The following is a 26,774-nucleotide window of genomic DNA, read 5'->3' on the forward strand; positions in this document are numbered from 1 at the left end:
TGGGTTTTCATTTGCAGTTATTCATAGCGGAGCCGGGCGCTTTATCTCACTTTACATTATGTGCAACCACAATGCAGACACTTGCACCGCAACGCATTGCCTCCCTTGGAAAATATTAATATGTAAATGTCAGGCTCGGGAGGGCAGCAAGGGAACGGCGGGCTGCGGGAGCCATGCAGGGGAGATAAAACCTGCCCTGAAAGGAAGGGTGGTGAACAGGACCCCCACCTCGCACCCGTGGGTGTGCAGGAGTGGGGGGAGGCAGGTGTGCACAGACATGCTCACCTGGGACAGAGCTGCTGCAGTGGGAAGCAGGGCGTGCACATGGTCTCTGCGGAGGAGGATGCCTATGTGGGTACACACGTGTGCACAACATACACCCTCCGCAGGGCGGGATGCATGTGTGTGTGTGTGCACACATGCAAGTGCACAACATACACGCTCTGTGGAGGCAGATGCGTGCACGTGCACGTGCACACCTGTGCAGTGCACATACCCTCTGCAGAGGGGGGTGCATGTGTGTGTGCACACGCATACACTCAAGCGCACAATACACACCCTCTGTAGAGCAGGATGCATGCATGCATCACCAGCACCTCTGCAGGACAGCCAGCCTCAGCAGACTGACATGTATCCGCACACATCCATGCACTACCCCTGCAACAAGGAGTGCATGCACACCCATGCACACCCATGCACACCCACCAGCCCTCGCCGCACAGGGACACCACCGCAGCCCCCACCCTCGCTCCCTGCCCGCCGGCCAGGGGCCATGCCTGTCGCAGGGGACGCGTGGCGAGGCCATGGGCCACGGCTGGGTGCTGCTGGTTTGGGAGGCAGCCCTGCCTGGGCGAAGCACGCCGGCGCGGCGTGCCAGCGCCTGCAAAGCCCCGTCGGGCAGCGCTCCAGCCATGCCTGCTGTTCCCGGGCTCCGTTCCTCTCCGAGAGCCTCCAGCCCCGGGGGTAGTGCCAGACTGACAGCCTGGAGGCTATTTATTCGCAGGCAGAGGCAGCGGGAGCTGCTGGCGGATGCAGGCGCCTTTGTCCTACAGGGAAGTTTGCTCCCTGCCTCCCCGGCTGCCCCCCATCTCACCCCAGGCCCCTCTTTCCACCTCTGTGCCCTGATGCACCGTCTGAACCCAGGGAGGCACTGGGGGAGTCCCAGCCCTGATGCCCACCATACCACTGCAGGACTTGTCTGCAAGACCCCAGCAGGTGGGGATGCCAGACAGCTGCCATGCTCCCCCCATCCCTGGCACCCCCCCAGCATCACGCATCACTGGGCCAAGGGTCTGGAGGGGGCACCCCAAAGGTGGCTGGGGGCAGGAGGAGGGCGGGCACCCAGCCCTGGGTTTTGCTGCTCAGAACTGTGCCAGCCGGGGTGGGGGGGCATCTCCAAAATGCAGCCCCCTCGGCCGTTACCAGGAGAAGCGCTGGCAGCCGGCGCTGGCACTGGGACAAAACCGGGAGGGAGGCTGCCCCCCAGCACCTCGGGGAAGGGAACAATCCTCGGGCATTTCTTTTTTGGCAGGCCCTGGATGCCCCCCCTCTGCACCCACCCCCCCCCCCCCCCCCCCGGTCCTCCTCCCGCGCTTGGGCGCAGGGATACAATTAAATCAGTGTTCTGCTAACAATCTGCCGGCTAATAAGACATTTTCCTCCCTCTCCCTCCTCCCCCCCACTCCACCCCAATCCGCGTGTGATGGGAGCGCTTTGATATGAGAGTGGACTCTAATGGGTTCGGTGTAAGGGAGCCTTAATTTATTACGTGCCTGTAATTGATGTTTGTATAAAGTAGCTCTTACAGCTCCTCAGAGCGGGAGATGAAAAGCAATCAGTCAGCCATTTGCCTCGAAAGGAAGGAGAGAGGAGAAGACAGACAGCGAGAGAGAACCAGACATACTCATCAAGCCCAGAGAAAAACCCAGAAAGCGAGGGAACAAAACAAAATTCCCCCCTGTGCAGCCTCCCCAGAGGCTCTGGCACTGCCAGCACCACTGGGTACCACCGCCAGCATCCCTGGGTACCACTGCCACCATCCCTGGGTACTGCCACCAGCATCCCTAGGTACCGCTGCCAGTATCCCTAGGTACCACCCCTGGGTACCACCACTGCCCCAATGCCCTCGGGGACGGATCCTGCTGGGGGTGCTGGGAGCGGGCAGCCTCGTGGAGCCATGCCAGGGCAGGATGCGGACCCCTCCCGCGCCGGCGGCACGCGTGGGGCTGATTAGGGGTGGCGGGCTGCAGCAGCCGGTGCTGAGCTGCTCTAATGACGGCGGGCGCTGGGGAGTCACGTGCCGCCCAGCGCCGGCTGGGGAGCCGTACGTCACCGGCCCCAGCAAAAAATCGGTGCTAAATTGAATCAATCCATCTTGGAAATGGCTCTTGTCAGCCGGTGTCAGGGAGAGCGTCTGCAGGAGAGGGATCAGGCGGGGGCAGGCCGGCAAGGGCCAGGCGGTCGGCACCACTGCCGCAGCGCTGCCGGGTCTCTCCTGGCCCCCCATGGCGCTGGCCAGCCCCAACTGGTGGGCACGGGGGGCACAGCAGGGCGGGATTCCTACCCAGCTGTCGGGGAAAGCAGAGCCCGGAGCAGACTGCATTGCACCACGCTATGCCTCAGTTTCCCCATACAGGGCATCCCGTGCCCCCCCTGCCACCTCCCCTGGGGAAGGACGGCAGCTCCACACCGAGAAAAAGCCCCAGGAGGGACGGAGACACCCCCAGTGCCCATCTGCACCCCAACACCGTGCCCAGAGCAGAGCATGCCAGGCTGGGAAGGACGATGCTGCGCCAGGGAGACAAAGACACCGGCTCCTGACACAAACATAGATGGATCCTCAATGTACGAACCCCACAGCCTGGCAAATTAAAACATAGCGCGAAAGGGGGGACGGAAACAGCCCTGGTGATTGATTTTCCATCCAGACATTCGAACCAACCGAATATGTCACCCAGACAAGCCCTCGGAAAGCTGCAGCAAGCCCAGATTTATCCTCCACTTGGACCAGAGACCATCAATCCCTATCCATTCCTGGTAAATGGTTTAACATCCCCGTCTTCCCACTGCTGTGCCCATCCCACCCGCTGTCCCGGCATTGCCATGGCAGCCAGTGGGATGGGCACCGCGGTCAGAAGACGGGGCGCAGGGAGCCGTCATCGTGCCGGGAAAGGGGATACAGGCAAAGGGACACATACCCAGGCTTCTAACGAAGGCAATTAGAGGGGAAAGCATCCCTCGCGCCGCTTCTCCTAATTAAGAACCAACCAATTCCCCAACCCGCCTGTTCCCCGGCTCCGGTACAGCCTGTTATTTACCTGCAGCTAATAGGTTGGGCGCAGCTAATGATAGTCTTGTATCAAATGGCTGGATCTTGGCTTCTGACAGCTTTAAAGACCCGTCTCGGGGACACGAGGGTTTCTAATTATGGGGTTCGTCACGGGAAGGCTGGGTTCAACGCCAGTCACTCTCCCCGGGTGACATTTCTGCCCGGATTGGAAATCTAAACACAGCCCAGCCGGTTAAGGTTAAAAATACGGCACTCGACAAGACAAGGGATCATAATTTGGGTCACTGCCGGGTTTAATTAATTGCAATGGAGCAATCAAAGCGCCGCATGCGGTAATTACAGCCCGGGTTGGGGCAGGGCTGGGGAGGTGGTGGTGCCTGGGTGAAGGGATGCGGGGGGATGCTCCCCACCGCGGGGATGGGCAGGGAGGCATCACCCTCACCTCGGGGTTCAGGCAGGCATGGCATGCAAGGAGCTGGGTTGGGGCAGGGAGGGAGACACTAAAGAAGTGAGCCGGGAGCTCGCAAGCACGCCATTCCCAGCGGATGGGACGCTGGTCCCATGTGAATGGCGGCCGGGCAAAGTGGGGTCCATCCCTGGTGTCCCCGTCCCCACGGTGCCACGTGGACATAGCCCAGGCTCCCAGTCACCACTGCGGCTCTGCCGGGGCCTCGACGAGTGATTTATTTTCACCAATTACTAGGGCACTTTTCCCTTCGCCCGGACCATGCTTAATTGATTGGAACCTATTGAAAACAAATTAACCAGCACCGGGGCGCAGGGACCTGTTTATGGCTCCTCTGCAGGGCAGCGGGGAGGACATGTGAGCAGCTCCAGCACACGGGTGATGCTGGTGAGGACCTGCATGGTCCCATGGGATCAGGGTGAGGAAGGTGTGACAGCCCAAATGTCCCCGCCCCCGTGCTGCTCATCAGCTCCGCTGCAACGGTTATCACTTGATGCAAGGGGAAACTGAGGCATGGAGCAGCACCAAGCCCAAATCCTGGTGCTTCCTCGCCAGAAAAACCCTCCACGGTATGGGCAGGATCGAAACATTCATCCGCCCACCCACGCCACCCCCGAGGAGGGATGCTCGCGAGAAGCTAGCAACGGTGACCCCATTAAGCGAACCTAGCTAGCATTAATTTGACCCCATCCGCCGCGCGCTAATCAGCTGTAACCGTGGCACCCAGCTCAATCCAAATTGATTTACCGAGGCTGGAAATGGATACAAATGTGATTAAAGGCTTTTTATTTTCCATAGGTCCTCTCTAAAATGATTTAAATCAATTGCTACGTGCAGGGTCCTCCCCTTCCCCAGCCAACCCCGCGGCGCCGTGGAGGGTCAAAGCCCCTCCATGGCGCCGCAGGGTCGGCTGGGGAGAGAACAGCACCCCGATTTCCACCACCGACCCCTCCAAACCCACCCGGGGGGCGCAGCACCCCAATTTCCACCGCCAACCCGCCCACGCCCCTCGCCAGACCCCGAGCATTCTTTGCCGGCGGGGTGCCGGCACGCCGGGCGGCCCTGGCGAGCGATCAAAGCCCATTAGGCTGAGCGCCGATGCGCGCCCGTTGTTCGTCAATTATTCAAACAATAATTGCACCCTTATTTAAAGTCTAGTCTTGCGTGCGCAGCACTGCAGGCTGCCAAGGCCCACGTTAGATTTACACCCCCGGCGCGCTCCCGCCGCCAATTAATTAAGCAAACACATTCCTCCGCACGCTCTCAGGTGTGCAACCTGCCCTGTCGCCGCCGCGGCTCATCCCAGCATCGGCACCGCATCCCAGCCTGGCCGAGAGGTCCCAGCCCGTGGTGGGGTTACGGGGTCGTTATTAGGACTCCTCGTTATTAGGACCGGAGTTCTCCCTGGGGATGGGCACGGCTGCTCTCGCTCTGCACTCCAAAGCTGATTAAAGATTAAGCAATCCCCTTGTCTACACTTTCCTACAAATTTCCCCTTTGGAAAAAAAAAAAAAAAAAAAAAGGTGAAAAAGAGAGAAAAAAGGAGGTGGGGTGGAGGGGGCTGACACCGGCATCCGTTATTAGGGGCCCGCTCATTCCCACTGGCACCTAACAAGGGGGGAGGCTGGGAGTGACAGTCACCAAGAGGTCAATTCATTCATCTGGCCATGTTATTACAAGTCCAAATTTATTGTCACCGGGCCACATTAGCGCTGGCACCGAGGATGCGAGGTTGCACCCCTACTGAATAAGCAGATAAATGAAAGACATCTGGAGAGCAGAATGAAGGGGCAGATTATTAATGCTGAAATTTAGAAGCCAAGGTCTAAGCCACGAATCCATCAGCGCAACCAGTTATGTCCAATAAATTAGGAGAGATAAGGATTGAAGGATGGTATATTAAAGGCAACATTCATTTCTGAACTGGCACAGGCATCCTCCCCCCCCAGCCCCAGCGTTAACCCTTGCTGGCCAGGGATGTGCCAGAGCTGGGGAGGTAGTCGGGGGACAGAGCCCATGCTCCAGCGATGGGCACGGGTCCCTGCATGGAGCCCACCCTGCCACCGGTTGCCTAATTCGGGGTCGTCCTTAGTAGCCACAGGTGGGTGCAACGAAGGAGCATGCACAACACCAGAGCACGCGTGACGATGGAGCACACACGACAGAGCACACATGAAGACAGCGCGCACAATGCTGGAGCCTGTGCTGCATGACTGTGCACAGCAATGGAGCGGGCATGGCAAAGCACGCGCAAAGATGGAGCACACACGAAGGTGGAGCATGCAACTGAGGAAGCATGCACAATGACGGAGCGCGCACAAAGGTGGAGCGTGCAAGATGACGGAGCACGCATAAAAACAGTGTGCACCATGACGGAGGGCACACAATGGCACGTGCATGACAACAGTGCGCACACACGTGGGAGAGGCTGGCACGGGAGAGCAGAGCACCCCATGGTTGCTGGCCGGGGAGGGCAGAAGGTCCCCAGCCCTTCCCACAGCTCATCCATCCTCCCCAATTAAGGGGCTAATAGGCCTGGGGGCCTGCGCGGCTCCTTGCAGCCGCAACATCTGTGACCTTCACCCCGGCCTCTCCCCGCTGTCCCTGGGCTGGGGTTCAGCTGGCCTGGCCAGTCATTTGGGGACTTGTTACCAAGGGGAACTGGTAAGGACTGAGGGGACAGAGCCTGTCTGAGCACCCCAGCCCCGAGTCACACAGCTGTCACCAGGAATTGCCCCCCTGTTCCTCCTGCCCTCAGCACCTGCTGCCCCCCACCCAGTGGTCCTATCCCGGCCATCCCACCCCATGCTGCAGGTCCTGCCATACCAGCACCTCCTGGCTGTGCCTGCCTCAGTTTCCCTAACACTATTGCAACCGTAAAAGCGGGGTCTGGCTCCCTGGGGACAGCTTGGTCCCCACCTGGCTGGTCCTGAGGGTGATGCTGCAGCCTGGCATCCCCCACCATCACGTACCCATGAGCCAGCAATGTTTTTGCCCTTGGGGGTGACAAGCAGCTTGTGGGGGTGACTGCTCAGCAGTGGGGACACACATGTGTCTCCCCTTGGCACCCTAAAACTGGCAGTTGGGAGGAGAGATGTGGGCTGAAATGGGGAGATGATGGTGAAAGGGGGGGAGAGGGGGGGGGGTTGTCCTGATGCTGGCCCCTCCTGGCCCAACAGCAAAGGGGTGTAGGGCAGGAAGGCATGCAGGGCCCGGAACACTGACCTGGCCCCCATAACATCTACCGAGCACCCTGCCCAGCCCCAAGCCCTCCCAATACCCACGCAGCTCCAGCCTTCCCAGTGCTCCCAGTTGAGCAGCCCCACCACAGCCAGCAGGGACGGCAGCACAGCTTCGGGGGGGCTTTCGGTGTCTCTTCCCCTCCCCATGCCTGCTCCTGAGGAAATTTTGAATGGCCTCATCTGGCATCTGAGGGATTTGGGATTTGTTTAAGCTCTTTTCACCCGCCGGACTTTAATCGGTGCGTTTGCCTGACCTCCACCCCGGTGAAACCACGTCCGTGCCGGCGGTGACGCCGGAGGGTCCTGGCTCGGGGTGATTCCCAGCGCCAAAGCCCAGGGCTGCCCCCAGCCCTCGGCCAGGATTAGCTATCAAATAACTTTGCATTTAAACCCTTTTTAACAGGGCTGGAGGGCAGGAGGGAAAGGGCAGAGGTTAAGCCTGGCTGCGGCCGGGCGCTGACCGCGAGGAGGGGGCTGCCGGGGAAGGGACGGGGCGGCACGCGGGGCCAGGGGGCACGGGACCCTCGCCCCAGCCATGCCACCCACCCGCTTCCCCTCGCACGGTGCGACTGGGAAGGGGACAGCCGGTGGGGACCCCACGGCCTTGCAGCCCCCATCACTTACTGAAGCTCTGCAGCAAAGACGACCAGCTCTTCATCTCTGGCATGGTGGGGGTCCCGTGGCCCCCTCCCCACCCCAGCCCTCAGGCTGCTGGCGGGGCCTGGGACCGGCCGCACACTCCAGCGGTGGGATGCACGGCAGCGGTGATGAGCTGCCGGTGGGAGATAGCGACCATTTTATTCCCTTTTAACTCTGCCTGTGTGTCCCCAGCGTGCTTGTCCTCCCCCTCCCCATCGCCCAGGGCTGGTCCAGAGTCCGGGGAGCTTTGCTTTTCCCTCCCTTCCCTCCTCCTCCCTCCTTGCACTTGATAGCAGCCTTGTCAAGACTGCTGAGTTGCTGCTGACCCCTGCCCCGCCGCTGCTAATTAAGGCTGCACAGTGACAGTTCAAGTGCCTCGCCGCCAGTTTGCAGCACCGCTGCTTCTAATTGGAGACGCTTTTTATTTCTCAACAGCCGCCGTGTCGGGGCTGGGGGGTCCGGCGGGGGGATTTGCACCCATCCCAGGTGGTGCTGGTGCAGGGGGACACAGCATCCTGCCCACACCTGTCAGCACCCCGGACATCAAGCTCCCACGCGTGGGCCTGAATTATTGCAAAGGTGATGCAGAACTGGATAAAAAGACCCTGAAGTCAGGAGGAAAGCGGGAAGGGGGAGGAAGGAGGTGAGGGATTCTTCCTGGAGTGTCCCCAGGCTGCGAAGGTTTGGGGGGCACCTCGTGCTGGTGCCTCCCGATGCATTTTTGGATGGTGAGGAAGAGTGAGGGCAGCAGGCACGGCGAGGAGCCAAGACACGCAGCCGTATCTCCCTGCAGCAGAGCAGGGGATGGCTCAGGCGTGGGTGCAGGGTATCAGCCAGGACACCTGCGTCCTGTCCCTGTCCCTGTCCCTGCCCGCGGCCCTGGCTAACCCCCTGCTGAGACCCTGCAAAAATCGTGATGCTTGTGTGCACCCTGGGAAGCTGCAGCAGGGCCACACTGAGGGTGCAGGGGCACCCCAGCACCCACCTGATCCCAGGGCCATGTGTCCCCCCTCCCGTGGCACGCTCCCCCCGAAAGCCGTGCCAGCAGCCTGATGGATCTATTGTGTCGTGACAGGCGAGCTGTTTCATCGTGGCGAGGGAGCCAGCGCCAGCCGTCGTCCTGACCCTGCCGGCGGGCTGAGAAGAAACAGAAGAGGGCTTGTATCATCCCGGCGGGTCAGAGGGCAGGGGAGGCAGCCGGCCCCCCCGCGCTGCCAAATTCCTGGGATGCACGCCCGGGCAGGCAGCTGCGTGCGGCCCCTGCCCCTCAGGTGGGGGGCTGGCAGGGTGTGGGGACAGACCCCCCCCGGCACCCTGAGTCCCTGCACCACCAACCCAGCCTCCCCTTGTCACCCTCCAGCCAGGGGTCTGCTCCTTGCAATGGTGTCTCTGACCTGCCCTGTCCCACAGCATCTCTGAAATGGTGTCCCCAACTTGCCCCATCCCACAGCACCCCTGATGTCCCCAACCTGTGCTGTCCCACAGCAGCAGGCACCAGGCAATGCCATCCAACCCAAAGCTGTCCCCAAAATGCATGTCCCTCTGGGAACCATCTCACTGGGCTGATGTCCCCAGCACCAGGCACGGCCAAGCTTCGGGAGCGATGCGGTGCCAGCCACGGTGGTCAGAGGCTGACTCTGCCCCCTCACCCCAGCACCGAGGCTCTGCCCAGGGCAAAGCCCCCCCAGAGTCTCGCCAATCCCCCCCGCCCCTTCCTCCCCTCCCGGCAGCCTTTGTGCCTCTCCAAGCCGGCACCTCCGGCGTGGACGCATTAAGGCAACACAAAGCAGAGCCGAGAGGCATTTCGGCTGCAATTTTCTCTGCTCCATTATTGACAAACAAGCTGCTTCGCGCAGGTGACAGCGAGGCCAGCACGGCAGCTGGGGCACCACCGCGTGTGCCAGCCCCGTGCCGTGCCAGCTGGCCTGCCCCACTCACCCCTCCTGCCCCCCAGCACGGTGCCATCAACGATGCTCTCCTGTCCGCTGCACCCCGAGTCATTTCAGCTCTGGGTCACACAGATGCAGAGATGTCACCCCCTAAAAACAGGAGGGCAAGAGGCAGCCGGGAGCGCCCCAGGATGCAGCCGAGGTGTGCGGCCAGGCGCCCGCTTTGCCGCCGGGTAGCCCCTTTCCCCCGGCTGGGGCGGCTGGGCGCAGCGCGCGGCGAGTCTGTCGTTAGCACCGTGCCAAACCCAAAGTGGCTGCTTCGAAACGGCAATCCAATAAAAGTGCTACTTGTCTATTTATCATCCTCAGGGCTTTTTATCACAGTGCAGATGGCTGCTACCTTCGCAAGGCACAGCAGTGTGCTGGCACGCGCCCGCCGCACAGAAGCTCAAGCGCCGCAGAGTCTGTGCTTACACCTGCGAGGAGCCGCCGGGCCGCCTGCTCCGGCTCCGCCGGCCGTAGAGCCGGGCAGCGCCGCCTGCCAGCACCACGACGCCCTTTACAAGCCGAATCACAGCCTGGAAGGTGTTTGCACCGGGCATTTGCACAATGCATGTTCACCAGGCGTTTGCACAGGGCGTTTGCACCGGGCATCTGCACAGGGTGTTCACACCATGGATCCGCATCGGGTATTTGCACAGGGCATGTGCAGCCTGTAATTACTCCAGCCACGCGGTTTGTGGGTAGCAGCAGCGCAGCAGCGCGGGCGCAGGGCAGTGGGTGGGAGCCGCCGGAGCAGGTGATTAAAGCCGTATTAAGTGTCTGTCTGCACGCGGGAGAAAACACACCTAATTATCCAGCCGGAGTCGGACGGGAGGGAGGAGTGGCCCTGATCGCAATCGCGTAATGAAGTGTAACACGGGGCCAGGCCTGGCGCGGGTGTTAATTAAGAGACGGCAAAGCCAGGATTGCAACGGCCGCGGGCAGTGAGTAGGGGTCCCCATGCTGCTGTCGAGTAACCCACACACTGGCCCGGAGACCTCGGGCTCCCCTGGGAATCCCTCCTTGGTGAGCTCCCAAGACGGGGTGGTCACATCCCCGCGCCGTGACGTTGGCCCATGCGCTGCGGCTCCATGCCCCAGCTGCTCACAGCAAACCCTTTTGCAAACCCCCCCCCCCCCCGCTACCAGCACGATGCCAGTGCGCTCCGGCAAAGCCTGGGGCCAACCGGGGTGCTTCGGCGTGATGCCGGCACACCCAGCCCTGGCTGCCGGCGGCGGGGAGGCACCGTTGCATGGGTGTCGAAAAGAGGTCCGCTGAGTGGTGGCAAGAGGCGATGCCAGGACACCGGCGAGGGCAGGCGCCGCTGGAAAAGGCGTCTGCGGGGCGGTGGGGGTGGCCGGCCCCACCTCTTGCACCGAAGCCAAAACCGCCAACCCACGCTGCCGCTCCCCGAGCGGGTCCGGCGGGTCAGGAGCGCCCGAGGGAGACGCTGAGTGCCGCGTCACCCTGCCTGCGCCCGGCGTCCGCAGCACCGCTGCAGGGACCCCACGCCCGCGCCTCCCCCCTGGTCCGGCTGCCCCAGCCGGTTGGGAAGCGGCCGGGCTTGCCCGGGAACACCGCTTGCATCAGCCCTGGCCCAGCTGGCACCACTTGCAGGCAGGTACGTGCAGTGCCGGCAGGCAGGCAGGCAGGCAGGCGGAGGGAGGGCAGGCAGCGTGCCGAGGTCAGACCCTGGGAGAGACGTGGCGGGGATAAGGGTATCCCTGGCACGGCACCGCAGGGCCCCGGCATGCCCCGGGGATGGTGGCACAGGGAACGCTCAGGGCAGGCGGTGACCCCGCAGAGGCACACACCAGGATCCATCCCTGCTCCCCGTCATTTCCACCCCAGCACGCCGCAGGTGCCAGCACCCGCAGCCCCATCCCTGGCACAGTGACAATCTCCAGCTCCCCGCTACAAAGTGCGGCACAGTGGCAGGCGGGGGGGGCTGTGGGGGGCAGGAGGACACCCCCTCCCCTCTCCTCTCCCTGTCTTTTTCTCCTTCTATATGTGTTGGGTTTTTTTTTTTTTATCAAAGCTCTCCAGAACAAAGTACACACTCTACCTCTTCAAACCCACCACCATCTGTCCGTCCGTCTGAGCGCCGCCGCCAGAGCTGCAGCCCCGCCGCTCGCAGCGGCCGCCTCCGAGCAGATGGTGACAGGGGAAGGACAAGCCGCTGCCACGCAGGGCCTCGACGGCGGCGGGTCACAGCAGCTCCATCGGCCCTGACCTCCCCATCCTCCCCGGCACGGTAATTACCCACCACGCCGAGCAAACAGCCTGCGCCGGGTCATTGTGCTGGACACCAACAAAGGGCGGCCGACGGTGGGACCTCCCGACCCCTGCTGACCCCTGCCAGCCCCTGCCGACCCCTGCCAGCCCCTGCCCTCCACCACCCCCTCTGCCAAAAGAGTAATAAATCACAGGGACAGGACGGGGACAGGCTGGCAGGCAGGAACGGGGACGGGGACTCCCTCTGCCACCAGCACATGGCTGCACCCCCTGCACTCAGGCAATGAACCCCAGCTGCTCTGCAGCCCCCCCCCCCCCCCCCCCAGATTAGCAAGGCTTTGTGAAGTGGGGGGGTCATCCCTACCCCCAGCGCAGGGGACCTGTCCCTGCTGCCCTTGGGGACAGGCATGGAGCCTGTGTATGCTCCCAGGCTGAACATGGCAAGGCGGGGGGGGATGGATGATTGTCCCCCCAATACCCTCTGGTCACAGCCTGTTAATGGGGAATTTCATGGGTGTGGTACTGCGGAGCCTGGCTGGGGAGCGTGCTGGAGCCATCTGCTCGCGGGACCTGGGGCTGTCGAGCTGCCCTGACCTCAACATGGCAAACAGTTTGCAGGAGCAGATGTCGCACCCTCCCTCCCCCCGGGGCCGCAGGTGTGTCTGTGTGTCCCCTGGGCTCGGGCTTGGCACCGCCACCAGTCCCGGCACCTCAGAATGGACCCTTGCACCGAGCTGGGGGCAAAACCAGGTTGAAAACAAAGGTGTGTTGCAAAGACCTGGGAAACTCACTGCGGGAGTGACACCCCCCAACCCAAGATGGGGCTCCTTTGGGAATCTGGGCACGGGGCAGTGGCACCGAAGATCCTGGGTCCATCCCAGCCACAGCCACCTCGTGCAGCCAGCTGAGCAGGCTGCCACCACGTCTGTTGCCATCCCCGGGTGCCCACTGGCACTGCATGGCTGCCCCATCAGCATGGGCGGTGGGATTTGGAGAGCCGTCTGCGCCCAACTCCCAGCCCACAGGGCCCATGCCCTGCAAACCCCTCACCCTGCAAGCACCGCACAAAGGTAGCCTGGCTCTGCCGCTGCACACACGTGGCACGGCGTGGCACGGCACAGCACGGGAGCAAAGGTGCAGGCGCTGCCTCTCCGGCAGCAGATCCCAGCTGGATCCAGCTTGGTCCCCGGGAGTGGCTAGCACCGGTGTCTTTCGGACTGATTAAAATTCATTCTGCATGATTTAGGACCTAATCTCAGTGAAACTCCACAGCGCTTTATTAATAGCGCATTAGCAGATAATTCATGCATTTGGATGAAAAATCAGCTTGTGTTATTCTCCGGGAGGGGGGGACACGGCGGGGGGGGGGGGGGGCACAGGCACCGGGAGGGGGGCACCCTGCTCGCCCAGCCTCCTGCACCTCCCTGCCGCCGCCGCATCCCGGCGAGGCAGCAGCCCTTCTGACAACTGCCACCACTCATTAATCTTGACGAGTTTTCTGCTGAATATTCTTCCACAGGCTTTCAAACCGTTCACTAATTGCAATTAATCACTTACCGAAACAGATGTCAGGAACAATGGAATTGGGAAGTCTGGAGGCTTGATAAAGCTGTCAGAGGAGCGCGCTCGTGTGGCGGCGGGTGCCAAAAGGCGCTGGCAACACCTTCCCCCAGCCATGTGCTGGGGGGACCCGGTGACCCCGTGCTGCCCGTGTGGCATCTGTCCACCCCAGCAAGGGAAAACGTGTGGCAAGGGGGCATGGGGGGCTCCATGTCCCCAGCAGCGGCCGACAGGTGGGATGGGAATGGTGGGTACCGGTTTTCGGTGATGGGAGGTTATGGGAGCGGTTTTGCCTGGGATGATGTGCCAGCACCCACTCCCACGGGGGACAGCAGGGACCCCATCCGGCATGGCTTTGCCCTGTGCCCGGCACCGGGGCGGCTTGGTCACCCCTCTCCATCAGGAAAGCCGCAAGGAGGCCCAGCAGGGCGTCACGTCCGCCGTGCCTCGCGCAGGCGACGGCACGTTCCCCGTCCCTGCCAGACGCCGCTTTAGCACCAGCAGGGATCCAACAGCCTTCCCCGGCGGGCGCCGCGCTGTTTACCCATCACACATGAAAGGTGCCGAGCTGACAGCTCTGGAGACGGGAGAGTGCTCCCGGAGATACTGATGGGCCACAGCTCCTGAGTGCCTTCTCCTGCCATTGGAGACCCCAAAGGCCACCCCATAGGTGACCCCAGCATGGGAAAGCCCCTGGGCTTCTGCTCCCCAGGCAAGGAGCCTGCAGGTTCACGAGCTGGAGCTCTCAGCCACCCCCCCAGCCTGGGGATATCCTTTGGGAACAAGGCTGGGGACAGGCTGGGAAAGGGGTTTTCTTGGGCCCCTACAAGGCAGAGCATGCTGCGCAGCCTGAGGCCACCAAGAGCACAATTAGCCCCAAGTCCCCCAACAATGATGGGGACAGCACTGTGGGGACACGCGCACCTTCCCAGCAGGCAGAGCCCAGGGGACCAGAGCATCCTTCTGGGGCCGGCACGGTGCAAGCCAAGCCTGGGGCTTGTGACCGGCACGGCCCCGACACATGTTACAATAAATATTCCGCACAGACACCGTTCCATATGTATGATCCGGTGGGGTGATGATTTTTCTACTGATCACTGGAAGTGACAGCTGTGCGGAGAGCAGGAGAAACAAAGGCACCGACTGCTCTCCCCGTTACACTCCGCTAGCGACATGATGGTGTGACACGGAGCAGCAGCATCTGGTGGCGCGGGGACTGGCAACCAGGACGGGATGCCTGTTAGCGGCGGGCACAAAGGGGCAGCGATGGGGACAGGGTAGCCATGGGGTGGCTGTGGGGACAGGGTGGAAACAAGGATGGGGTGGCAATGGGGACAGGATGGCCATGCGGATGGCTCCCATCAGCTCTCTTGTGCCACATGCAAGCACTCGGCCCCTCCATCCTGCCCCTGCCACAGCCACGGGACAGGGTACTGGGGAGCACCCGCCACCGCAGCACGCCCGGCCCAGGCATGGTCAATATTTGCATTTGATTTGCAAGCGTTTCCTCCCCCCAGATAACGGCGGAGCTGCTGCACGTACAGAAGGGAGAAGCGCTGGGTTTGGTTAATTATTAGCGAACATGCAAATTCCCCCTACATGAGATAACAATAAACACCACGATTTCAGTGAGATAAACAGGGCTTTAAATTTCCAGCAGCCTTTACTGGTGTAAAAATAAGCGTCCCTTATTTATTTAGCTCCTTTGAGAAACCACATCAGTCCCCAAACACAGTCTTTTACTGTCAAGCTACAGTAGAAGCCTTTATAGGCAGCGAAGATCCTGACAGCTACCCCTAGCACAACCATCTTTTATTCATGCTCATAATATAAACTGTATTGCCTCGGAAACAAAAGGATTTAACTCGCTGCTGGCTGGGTGGCAGCGGCCGAGTGGAGGTCTCCAGTGGGGGCACATGGCTGGGATGGTTTTGCTCAAAATGGGGACATCCCACAGGGCCACCGCCTCCTCCAGAGGCCAACCCCGGGCCAGACCCCTGCCCCGCTGCGTCAGCACAGCCAGGGCTAAGATAAAGCCAAAATAAAAATCCCCCACCCAACCTGGAGCCATTAGGCAAAGCCTCCTTGCTCTGCGGCTCCGAATCCCGCCCTGCCTGCACAGAAACAGGCAGAGCAGCAGTTACAAGAGTGGTTCGTATTTAATAATGCAATTTATATTCCACTCTCAACATAAACTATTGTAAAGGCACACTAATGTAAAAATACATCTGGCTTGTCAATAGTTTATCTTCTGGATCTGCATCTAAATCCCTGGGCATTCTTGACTTATGGCTGCACCAGTGTCTAATGAATAAAAAGGTGCAAATTATAGGCCTTGCTTTAATGCTCATCATAAAATTAGATGATAGTTGCAAAAGCTGCATTCTCCTGCCCACAGTGCAGCAATGGTAAGCTATAAATAAAGTGTATTTAATGTATCCCAGCGCTGCGCAGAGCCAGGAAACAGTATGTTACTGCACAGCCTTCAATGGATCCGCCACAAGTTCAATGAAGTGATAACTGATCCATCATGTGAATTTATGTTAACTGTCTGCTCGCAAAGTCACGGCCCCAGCACTGTAAATAGCCGACAATCCTTCCAGCCCGGCCTGCCTGCCAATAAACCTGTCACCGGCAGGCTGGGAGCAGCCACCTTAGGACACCGCAGACAAACCATTATGCTCTTGGGCTTCCTCTTGGTTTTTCCACCCGTTTGTCCGCACGGCGCATCGCTGCCATGCCTCGGTTTACCCGCAGCTGAGCCTCCCCGCCTCCCCGGGGCTTTCCAACCCCTCGCAATGCTTTTCCATCTCCCTGGAGCTGTCACATCAGGGATGCGGGAAGCCCAGATGGGATCCGGGGGGCTGGCGGGCATGTGGGTGGGACGACTCCTGCTCAGGCGACAGGCAAATGCTGCTGGGGGCCGGGGGGCACAGGCTGGAAGCAGAACCCTCTGGCTCCTGCGCCGTGCTGGGATGCAGAGCCAGGAGGGCACATACCGGGTGTGCTGCTACATACGCTATGGTGAAGGTGGGTAGAAAGGCTAACTGCACCATGCCTGGAAACACCCCCCTCTGGCAAAGATGTGTCCCAGGGCTGGCACCTGGGAAGATGTTCCCAGGAAGGAGACGTCCTCAGGAAGTAGACATCCCTAGAAAGGAGATGTGCCTAAGAAGAAGACGTCTCCAGGAAGGAGATGTCCCCAGGAAGCAGATGTCTTTGGGAAAGATATCCCTGGGAAGGAAACATCCCTGGGAAGATGCCATCCCAAGGAAGGAGATGTCCCCAGCAGGGAGATGTCCCTGGGAAGGTGTCATCCGCAGGGAGGTGTCCCTGGGAAGATATCCCCAGAAAGAGACATCCCCAGGAAGATGTCCCGCCTTCAAGCAGCCCAAAGCCAGGGAGACCCTCATCCCTCCATATCCAGCCTGCAGCTGTGGACACACGAACAGGCCCTGGCCAAGGGAGTCAGCAGCGGTGACAGCCATGGGGACGCAGCCACCCTTGGGGAGCAAGGTGGCAGCCCGGGAGGTGCGGGGGACACCGAGCCCACGGGACGCAGCGTTTGCCATCACCCGGCTCTCATTAACGCAGTGCTGAGCAGCCCCTAATAATAGCAACAGTAAATTCTCCTAACCAATTCGGGTCCATTTCTATAAATAATGTAGAATCTTTTTATTTACTGACAGGTTGTAAAAGTATCAGTGAGAATAATGTGAAATCAGGCGCTGCTGAATAATTCATGGCAGCAGCTCTGCTCTCCCCATCCCTGCGCTTCCCTGGCCCCAGCGTTTACACGACAGCACCTTGTGCCCGGGTTTATCTCATAAAAACCAGGACTAACGACCTGGCACTAATTCTTTATCAACTGGGTCTTTTACAGCAAGGGGAGGGAGGAAATAGAAAGAAATAAAAATAACCCTGGGTGCACCCTATAAAAAATGCATGGGCCCATGTGCTCGCCTCCACAAGGAGATGGTGATCCCTGGCGCGCTCAGCACCTCCCACCAGCAAGTTCCTCCGGCCCCCAGAGCCTCTCCAAAAATTAGTATTAATTAGCAGCACTCACAGCTCCACACTGGCATCCCGAGGCAGCGAGTGCAGGAAAGGTGGCACGACCCTACTGGGACACGGGCACAGCGGCGGGACCCATGGGGACACCAGCAGGACCCACGGGGACACCAGCAGGACCTATGGGGACGATGGCAGGATGCTTGCTGTCCCCACACCACCCCTGGGGATGCCAGCCTGGGGTAGCAGATCCCCCCTGAGGGCAGATGGGTTGAATTTGGGCAGAAAAACCAAATCACTGGGGCAGCTAATCCCTGTAACAACCTGATCCGGTGTCCCTCATCCCTCCTGCCACCGCCAAGGGCGATGGGGATGGCGGGGACCCCCCCTGCAGCCCCCTCCATCCCCTCCCCAGAACAATACCTATCCACTGCTGTTTTGATGTGTGGCACAAAGCCGGGAGAGCTTTCCATGTAACATGATAAAAGCAAGTCCCCAGCCAGCACAATTATTTGATAATTCTCCCTTAACACCCATCAAATTAAAGCAATGTCCAAGGGCTGCCTGAAGTGGCACTGATAGGTATTAAACTTTAATGAGATTTAATGGCACTGCCCTACTTTTTAAGCGCTCGGGCCTACATTTATGAACATTTAATTTCCCGGGCCCTGACCTCTTTTTTTTTTTCCCCCCTTCCCCGGCGGCCCCCCCTGCCCGCCTGCCCGCACAGCTGGTTTCTGTTAGTGCTGGCGGCCGCCCGACCTGGGATGCTCGGGATGCTCGGCCAGCCCCGAGCCGATAGAAATCTCCAGGCGCTGCGGGGTGAGATGTTGACTCTAGCAGAGAGCCGAGACAGAGGGGGAGCCTGGGGAAAAAGGCGGGAGGGGAGGGGGCAGATGTGATTCACCAGCAGCAAACGCGGCCAAATTTACGGAATGACTTAATTAATTTGCTCCCAGGATGACATGACACCACGGGTCAGACTGGTTTGAGGGCCCGCGTCCTGCCGCTCAATTGCATTTGGCTACCAAACGGGTTTAAGCACCCCTTAAAAACAAGCGGCTCCCCGGCCCCAAACCCGCTGTAAGGGGGCAAATCTGGGGGCTCAGACCCCTCAGCGCCCCTGGGGACCGAATGCAGCCACTGATCCAGTTTGTTGCTGCCCTCTAGTGTGTACGGGACAGGCCAGACCCCACTGTCACTTGTCCCCCTCCCCACTCGTCCACCGGATCACCTGGTCACACAAGATGCTGCATCTCAACATCGCTCCAGCCTGCAGCCCCACCAGCTCCCCACAACCCCACTAAGGGGGGCTGCAAAATCGGCACCGCTGAGCACCATGCATCACCTCCTGTCCCGCAGCATGGCCCTGGTGGGATATGGGATGCACGTTTCCCTCCACGCTGGGATGCTGGAGGGGTTGTGGTACCCAAGTTAGCATCGTCATCATCCAACAAGAGGGGCTGCTGGTGTGTGTGCCACCGTGGCCCATCCTGGTGTGCCCCATGGCATGATGCATGAGGCCAGGGCTAGGGCAACTGAGGCACACCGCAGTGCATTCAGCTTCTGCACTGGGAATGTCCCTCTCCCACCTCCTGACACGTACACCCCCAGCACCCACACCAACTGCAGGGAGTCCAGCTGCAGGAATGCAAAGGCAGGGCAATAAAAGGGAGCGTTATCAAGCCCCAGCAGAGCCGACAGCCTGTGCCGAGGCGGGAGCAGAGCAGAAGGGAGGGAAAGGAGGAGAAAGAAAAAAAAACCCCACCCTTAACCCCGAGATCACTTATCATTCAGGCTGCATCACGCATCTTGAAAGTGCAGACACAAAAATGTAATGTCATAACATTCGCAGTTCAATAACCTTTGCTTCACGAGACGGCTTGAACTGTCAGAGGAGCTGGAAGGTAAATATTTCAGCGCACAGGCACTGAATGCAAAGGCGTGGGGAGGGGGGTCGGCCTCGGCTTCCCCAGCTCGCCTCGACACGTTCAAATATCCCCCGCCGTAAATCCCGGCCGGCGCTGGGGAAAGGCCATGACGCGGATAAAATACGAGCAGATATAAAGCAAGACACCTTTATTGTTTGGCAAAGTCTTCCAACAAGTTATGAACCCGCAGCTTGACCCTAACCCATCATCTTGTTATACAGCGGAAACAAAGCCAGTGCTGGGAGCCGGGGCAGGATGCGGGTGGGAAGGAGCAAAACCCATCGTGCCTCCTCCCCAGGCGATATTCGGGTGTGATTTGTCCCCAGCCCTCCCTGCACCCCACATCTACCGTGCTCCAGCCTGCGAGCAGCTGGTGAGAGGCACTAGCTGTCCTTCGGGAGCAGACCCGATGTTAGCCCCTTCCAGTGAGCCTCCCTGCCAGGTTACAGTGGTGCAAAATCCCCACAGCCAGGGTTAATGGGAGCAGGACCCCGGCAAACGCTGCACCTCGCTGTCGGGTTAATGGGGATGCCACGCTGTGCCGTGCTGGGCAGAAGGAAGCAGATTGCATAGCCGGGGCCTTGGTGGGAGCGGGCAGGGAGCAATGGCTGTGGGGCGGGTGGCAAACTGGCTGGGGACCCAGAGGGCATCAGGGCAAGCAGAGATAACCCCCGATGGGGAAAATCCCCCCAACAGCACTGGAAAGCCTGGGAAGGTGCTGGCACCAGGGCTGTGTCCAAGGGACTTACATGGCACAGCACAGCTGGCAGTGCCCTGTGCATGCAAAGGGGTGGCATGGCACAGCACGGTGGGGAGCAGCAGTGCCCTGTGCATCCAAGGGGGTTGCATGGTACGGCACAGCATGGTGGGCAGTGCCCTGTGTGTCAGAGGGGGCTGCATGGCACGGCACGGCACAGCACAGCAGGCAGCAGCAGTGCCAAGCAGCCTGCCCAGCCTGTGTGTGGCACATGTTGCATGGATCCCCCTGGTCCAACTGTGCGGCACAGCATGGCATGGACGGGGACAAACAGAGACACCTGCCTGCAGCTGGCCTGGCTCTGCCATGAGGCTGTGCCAACCACCAGCGGGGACTCCACACCCCGAACAGTGGGGCGCAGCAGGGCCATGGAGCACGGGTGCTGTGGGAAGGACACAGCACCCGGCTGGCAGGTCCCAGGCGACAGGGGCAGCACGGGGCCCTGGGTGCAAGCACCCAAGTGCCAAGCCCTGGCATCACCGCTGCACCCCAGGGGAGGCGGGGAAGGCGGCGAAGGGGGCACGGCCATGGTGAGGAACAGTTAAACGGCCCCCGCCCGCACGAGGCGTGCGGCAACAGGCACCGTCGCACCCTCCCCGAAACACCTGCTAATGCCGCGCTGGCATGGGGCGAGCGCCCGGGGCGAGCGGGAGGTGCGGCGGCGGCGGGGAGCGCGCCAGGGCCCGCAGCAAGAAGCGGCATGTCTGCCGCTTGGCAGCACAACAGAGAGCAGGTGACAAGCGCGCCGGCGGTCGCTTTATTACAGGAAGCGAGCATGCAAGCATCTGACGCTGCTGCCCCAAGAACAAACTGCCCCCCCCTCCTTGCCATTAACCCTCTCGCCCCAGGCGGGGGAGTGGGGGCCCCAGATTCGGGAGGTGGGTGCCCCACTGCAAACCCCGCTGCAAAATGAGGGGGATCAGGCTCCAAGGCCACCCCACCCAGGTGGCATCGCTGCCCGCCCCCACCCCCCGCATGTCACAGCCAGGGCCAAGCAAATCCCAAAGGGAGGAAAAACACACACGTGTGTGTGCACAAACATTTCTCCTCAGCAAACACTCCCCGAGACAACAAAATTAGCTGGCGCTGCCGCCCCTGCGCCCGCTCCCATGCTGACCCACTCCTCTGACACAGCAATTAGAGGCAGGCATTAATATTTAAATATTGCCAGCTCTGGAGAAGGAAAATCAAATAAAAACGCCAGCGTGCCGGCAGCGCATCAAGCTCCCACTCCATCAGCCTCAAACTGCACCGGCTGCACAGTGGCGGGGGACGGGGGGACGGGGGGGGCAGGCTCCTGTGCTGTGCCAACCCCTGGGGGACACTGGGGCATCAGTGCCACCAGAACCCCCTTTCTGGAGGAAATCAGTGTGAGCAAGGAGTTGGCGAGCACGTGGCGAGCAAGTGGCAAGCAAGTGGTGAGTAAGCGGCAAACAAGTGGCAAGCAAGCGGCAAGCGAGCGGCAGTGATGCTCCTGCCGGCTCAGTGAGGCTGGGGGGCTTCAAAGGGACCCTGACCCCATGTTGGCCACGCTTTAGGGGGGCACATGGTGCTCCCTGCACTCTCCAGCCATAAAAGCATCTGCAGCATGCTCCTGCAGGGAGCCAGGGCCAGGTGGGGGACACACACACATGCAGCCTGGCCCCCCCATGAGTCACCCCCAGTCCCGCGGGTGCTAAGAGGCGGCGTCGGCACAGCAAAGAGGATTTACTGCTCAACGCAAGGGGCTTTAGAGGCAATAACTTTCCCTCCTCTTGACTTAAATGGATTTTAAACTTCAAAAAGGATAGAGGGGGCAGGCTGCCAAGCGGCCGCCCCCAACGGGTCGACCCCGCGGGCGCTACGCCGCGTGCGGGGGGAGGGTCAAAGGGGGGGCTGTGAGCCCAGCCAGGGCCAACGGCTGAGGCAGATAAGGGCCAAGGGAGCCATGCCGCCCGCCCTTGCAGAAGGCCCTGCGATAAGGCAGCCGCCGTTATCGGCGCGGGAGCACCGGGGCACGCTTCCTCCCGCGCCGCCTTGCAACCGCCAGCAGGCAGCGGGGTGCCGGGGTGGGGGGGACACGGGGTGGCCTTGCAGCCCAGCTAGCCAGGGCAGCCGAGGCATGAGGCACAGCAAGGGCTATTTCAAGGGCAATCCCCCTGGCAACCTGCCCAGGCGGCCGCAGCGTGCCAAGCTCTGTCCCAGCTGCCCCTTCCCAGATGGGAGCTGGGGCTTGGTAGTGCTGCCCGGTGGCCCCCCCAGGACACCCACCACCCCACAGATGGGTGATGCACCAGAGCAACGCCAGCACACGGTGGGGTCTAGGTTGGGTCTCCCCACCAGGACGTGAAGGCAGAGGCAGGCTAAGGCTGTTTCTCCCTGCCCACGCTGTGACACCAAACCTTGCACCCAGGGCTGGCATCAGTGCTGGGGCTTGGGAACAGGGGTGTGACCCATGGCACCATGCCCCCCGGTGTGGGGTAGGAGCACCACTGCCTTGCACCATGGCTGGCACAGACAGAACCCCCCCCCGGACACAGCCCCCACACACCCTGACCTCCCCAGGGCTGGTGCCAGACACCAGGGTGAGAGGCAGCGCCTGGGGGAGAAGCCGGGGGGCCGGCGGAAGGAACAGGGGAGTGGATATTAAAAAGAACAGCCCCCACCTCGAGCTGCCCCCCCACCTGCAGTCCCATCCCGGGTGCTGGCACGTCAGGAAGCGATAAACGGTCCTGCCTCCTGCAGCACACACACCCCCGCGCCCCCCCCCCCCCCCCAACCCGGCAGCCTGGCCCCCCGCCAAAGCCACTGTCTCCGCTGTAATGCTCCCTGCCCTGCAGCCAACACATACACACGCACGCACACTCGTACCCAACGCCCCCCCCCCCCCCCGAATAAAACCCTGGGTGTGCACACTCGTGCGTGGACACATGAGCGCAGGCACACAGGGGCGTGCACACACATGCTTGTGTGCGTGCACGCACGCACACCCCAGCCTGCACCCCACAAGCAGGGAGGCGAGCACGCTCGGCGCACACGGCTTGCACCAGCAGCTACCAGCACACCCTTGGGTCATGCACACGTGTGGGCACAAACAACCCCCCACCATGCACACTCCCACCCCTCCGGTAGCCACTGGCCTTGGCCGGCCAGCCCTGCGTGCCACTCGCCATCGTCGTCACACCCAGCACCTCCCCACCAGGTTACCCAAGCGGGCTGCCAAGCGCACACGCAGCGGCGCACGCTGCCTGGCCCACGCGTGGCGGCACACCCACAAACCACACGGGCTCACCCCGATGCTCCACGGCCGGCGCAGGCGCACGCTCGCAGGAAGAGGCGCTGGCTTCCCGCTGCCTTTTCCCTCCATTAACTCCCTCCGTGTGGCTCCCGCTCGTGGCCCAACGGGCACCCACAAGGCACCCCAGCACCCACCCCAGCCCCGTGCCCCCTGCCGTGGCTCAGCGCTGGAGGAGGAGGAGGAGGAGGAGGAGGAGGAGGAGGAGGAGGAGGAGAGCAGGGCACTCACCCTGCTGCTCCAAGGGCTGGCGGCGGGTGCTTGCCCAGGGTTTGGGAACAGCAATCAGGCACTGGCACCAGCTCTGCCGTGCAAAGCAGTCACTCGGACACCACAACGTAAAGCGCAAGGGTGGCGCGGCCAGGAGAACGGTGCGGGGAACCGCCAGGCCCCAGGGCGAAGGGCAAGGCAGGCAGCGCAGGCAGGAGTGGAAGAACGAGGACAGAGCAAAGCAATAAACACGGTGGTAGACAATGAGCCGGGCGAGACCAGGTGGCTGTGGCATCACCCCGATGGCGGTGCCCAGGCTCCCCGCGTCGGGCTGCAGGACTCGGTTAGCAACATGGTCAGCAACACGGTCCCTCCCCGGTGCCAGGTGACACAAAACACAGATATGACAGGCGCTGCCCGCTCAGGCAGAGCGGTGTGTAGGTAAACTGAGGCACAGCCCTTGCGGCAGCACCCCGCGCGCTCGGCTCAGGCGATGTACAGACAGCAAGGCGAGAAGACGTGCCAAGGTCGGTGCTGCTGGCTGAGCCCCTGGCACTGACCTGTGAGCCCCTGGGCCCTGCCGGCCCACAGGAATGACCCAAAGGGACTCTGGGGACATGGGGACCAAGCACCTCAGCCGACACTGGACCCTGAGCCCACAGCACCCAGCACGTCTAATCTGACCCCAACATCCCCCAGCTGCAACCCCAGCTCCAGGGCAACCTCCATCCCTCACACCATGGGGTCCTCAAACCCACACACGATGGGGTCCTCCACAACATGGGGTCCCTCGACCCCAGGGTGACCCCTGTCCCCCACCTGACAGGGTCCCCCAAGCTGAGGGCAACCTCCATTCCGCTGATGATGGGGTCCCCCAAGCCAAAAGTGACCTCTGTCCCCCAAACGACGGAGTCCCTCAAGCCCAGGGTGACCTCCACTCCCTATGCCATGGGGTCCCCCAACCCCAAGGTGACCTCTGTCCCCTACGCAATGAGGTCCCCCAAGTCCAGGGTGGCCTCAGTCCCCCACACCATGGAGTCCCCCATCCCCAGGGCGACCTCTGTGCCCCACACAATGGGGTCCCCCAAGTCCAGGGTGACCTTCATCGTCCCCACCACAGGGTCCCCCAGGCCCAGAGTGACCTCCGTCCTCCTCACCACCATGTCTCTCAACCCCAGGGTGACCTCCACACCACCACCCTGCCCCCCAGGTCCCCCAGGCCCAGGGTGACCCTCCATACACACACCCCCACGGGGTCCCCCAGGCCGAGGGTGACCTCCACCCCCCCGCCATGGGGTCCCCCAGGCCCAGGGTGACCTCCACCCCCCCACCATGGGGTCCCCCAGGCCCAAGGCGACCTCCACCCCCCCACCACGGGGTCCCTCAGGCCCAAGGCGACCTCCACCCTCGCCACCTCCACCCCCACCCCCCCAGCAGCAGAGACCAAGGGGCTGAGGGGGGGCTCTGCGGGTGGCGGGTGCACACCAGCCCCCTCCCTCCCTCCCTCCAGCGCGGCCGCTCACCCACCACAGCCCCCAGCCGGGGTCAGCCCCCCCACCCGGCGCTGAGGCGGGGGGACCCGCGGCGCGGGGGGGGCACTCACCCAGCGGCCGCGCCGTCCAGCGGGGGCTGCGCTCCTCCATGGGCTGCGCGGTGGAGGGAGCGGAGCGGAGCGGAGCCGAGCGGAGCGGAGCGGAGCCGAGCCGAGCCGAGCCTTCCCCCCGCCGCTTCCTGCTTCCCTCGGCGCCCGCCCGCCGCCCCGGGAGCCGCACGGCTGGAGCGTGACTCACCGGGGGCCGGGCCGGGCAGGGCCCCGACGGGGGCGGGGGGGGGGGGGCGGCCGGCTGGCACCTTCCCCCCGGGGAGGGAGGCTCCGAGGGGAGGTCCCCTAGAAGGGATGCTGGGGAAGGAGGGGGACACACACCTCCCCGCCGTGGGGGTCGCGGTGCACCGGGGATGGGGGAACCCCCCCTCATGGAGCAAGACCCCCCCAAGAATTAGGGTGAGGGGGGGGTCACAGCCCTGACTCTTACTCACAGGCAACACCTCCCCAGCGCAGAGCTGGGGGGATGCCTGTGCCAGGCACCGATGAGGGCAAGAGGCTGGGGTGGCACTCACCCTTTGACGCGCACCCCAAAGCTGCCCGCACCTCCACACAGGCTCTGGGACACCCCTGAGCCATCACGGTGTGCGCCCAGGGTGGTCCTGAGCCAGGACCCCCACAGAAGTATGGGGTGCTCCCACCACGGCCCCCCCTGCGCACCCCTGCACCGGGCACAGGCACTGGGACAGCATCGTCCCCTCTGGGTGGGGATCATGGTGGTCACCCCTGTGCCAGCCCACGGGCCCTGCCCGCACCAGAGCCACCAGTGACACGAGTGGGGTGGGGCTCTGCCCACTCGCAAGCGGAGGAAGTTGCCGATCATTTACAGCCATGACAAGCCATGCCGGTCAGCTGCGTGTGCCGGACAGGCTCGGCAGGCTCGGACAGGCAGGACCCCGACCTTCCCCGGGCAGAAGGGAGGCTTCGGCCAGGAATCCGGGTCCAGCACTGCTGGCCATGAACTCACATCCCTGCAGGAGGAGATGCCACAGGGGCAGCCAGCCAGCCCCCAGCGAGCTGCCACACCACCATGTGCACCCACCCACCCACTCACCCGAGCCCCTTCCCAGCTCACCCTTGCCTCCGCTTCCCCTCCATCCTCCTCTTCCTCCAACAGGCCCCACTGCCTGCCATGCTGGTGCTGCCCGCCACGCTGGTGCTGCCCACCGCCTCCCACCGCCCTCCTCACCAGCAGCACCAGCACTTTCTCCCCCCCCCCCCCCATCTCCCTTCTCCCGTTCTATTTTAAATTTTTATTGCATTCTTTTTAAAGAATACAGAGGAACAAATGCCCTTATCAGCAATTCTCACAAGGTATAAAGAGCCGCTTTTATCTTCCTGCCTTTACTAATCTAGAGCAAGCCAATGCCTGTTAATTTTTTAATTTTCCTAGTGAATGCATTTGTGGCTCCGTCAGCACTCATCCGCACACGCACGCTCTCCTCCGCATCCTAGCCCGGTGACCCCGTCATGGGATTGCCACCGTGCCAGCAGAACGGTGGCAAGCACGGCTCGTGGTTTTGCAACCACAAAGGAGTTTTGTGTGCCAGGAAGCCCTGTGTGTCATACGAGGCTCACTGGGACACCCTGGGATGTGCCACCGGCTGGGAAGCCCCAAGATACCGT

At 61.8% G+C, this 26,774-nt stretch overlaps 1 protein-coding gene across 1 annotated transcript in view; it reads right to left on the reverse strand.

The window, feature by feature from the left end:
- The window catches only part of GSE1 (Gse1 coiled-coil protein), a 100,066-nt gene that overhangs the window by 35,781 nt on the left and 37,511 nt on the right, over nucleotides 1-26,774 (reverse strand).

The sequence above is a fragment of the Falco cherrug genome, chromosome 14, assembly GCF_023634085.1.
Source record: "Falco cherrug isolate bFalChe1 chromosome 14, bFalChe1.pri, whole genome shotgun sequence".
NCBI lineage: Eukaryota > Metazoa > Chordata > Aves > Falconiformes > Falconidae > Falco > Falco cherrug.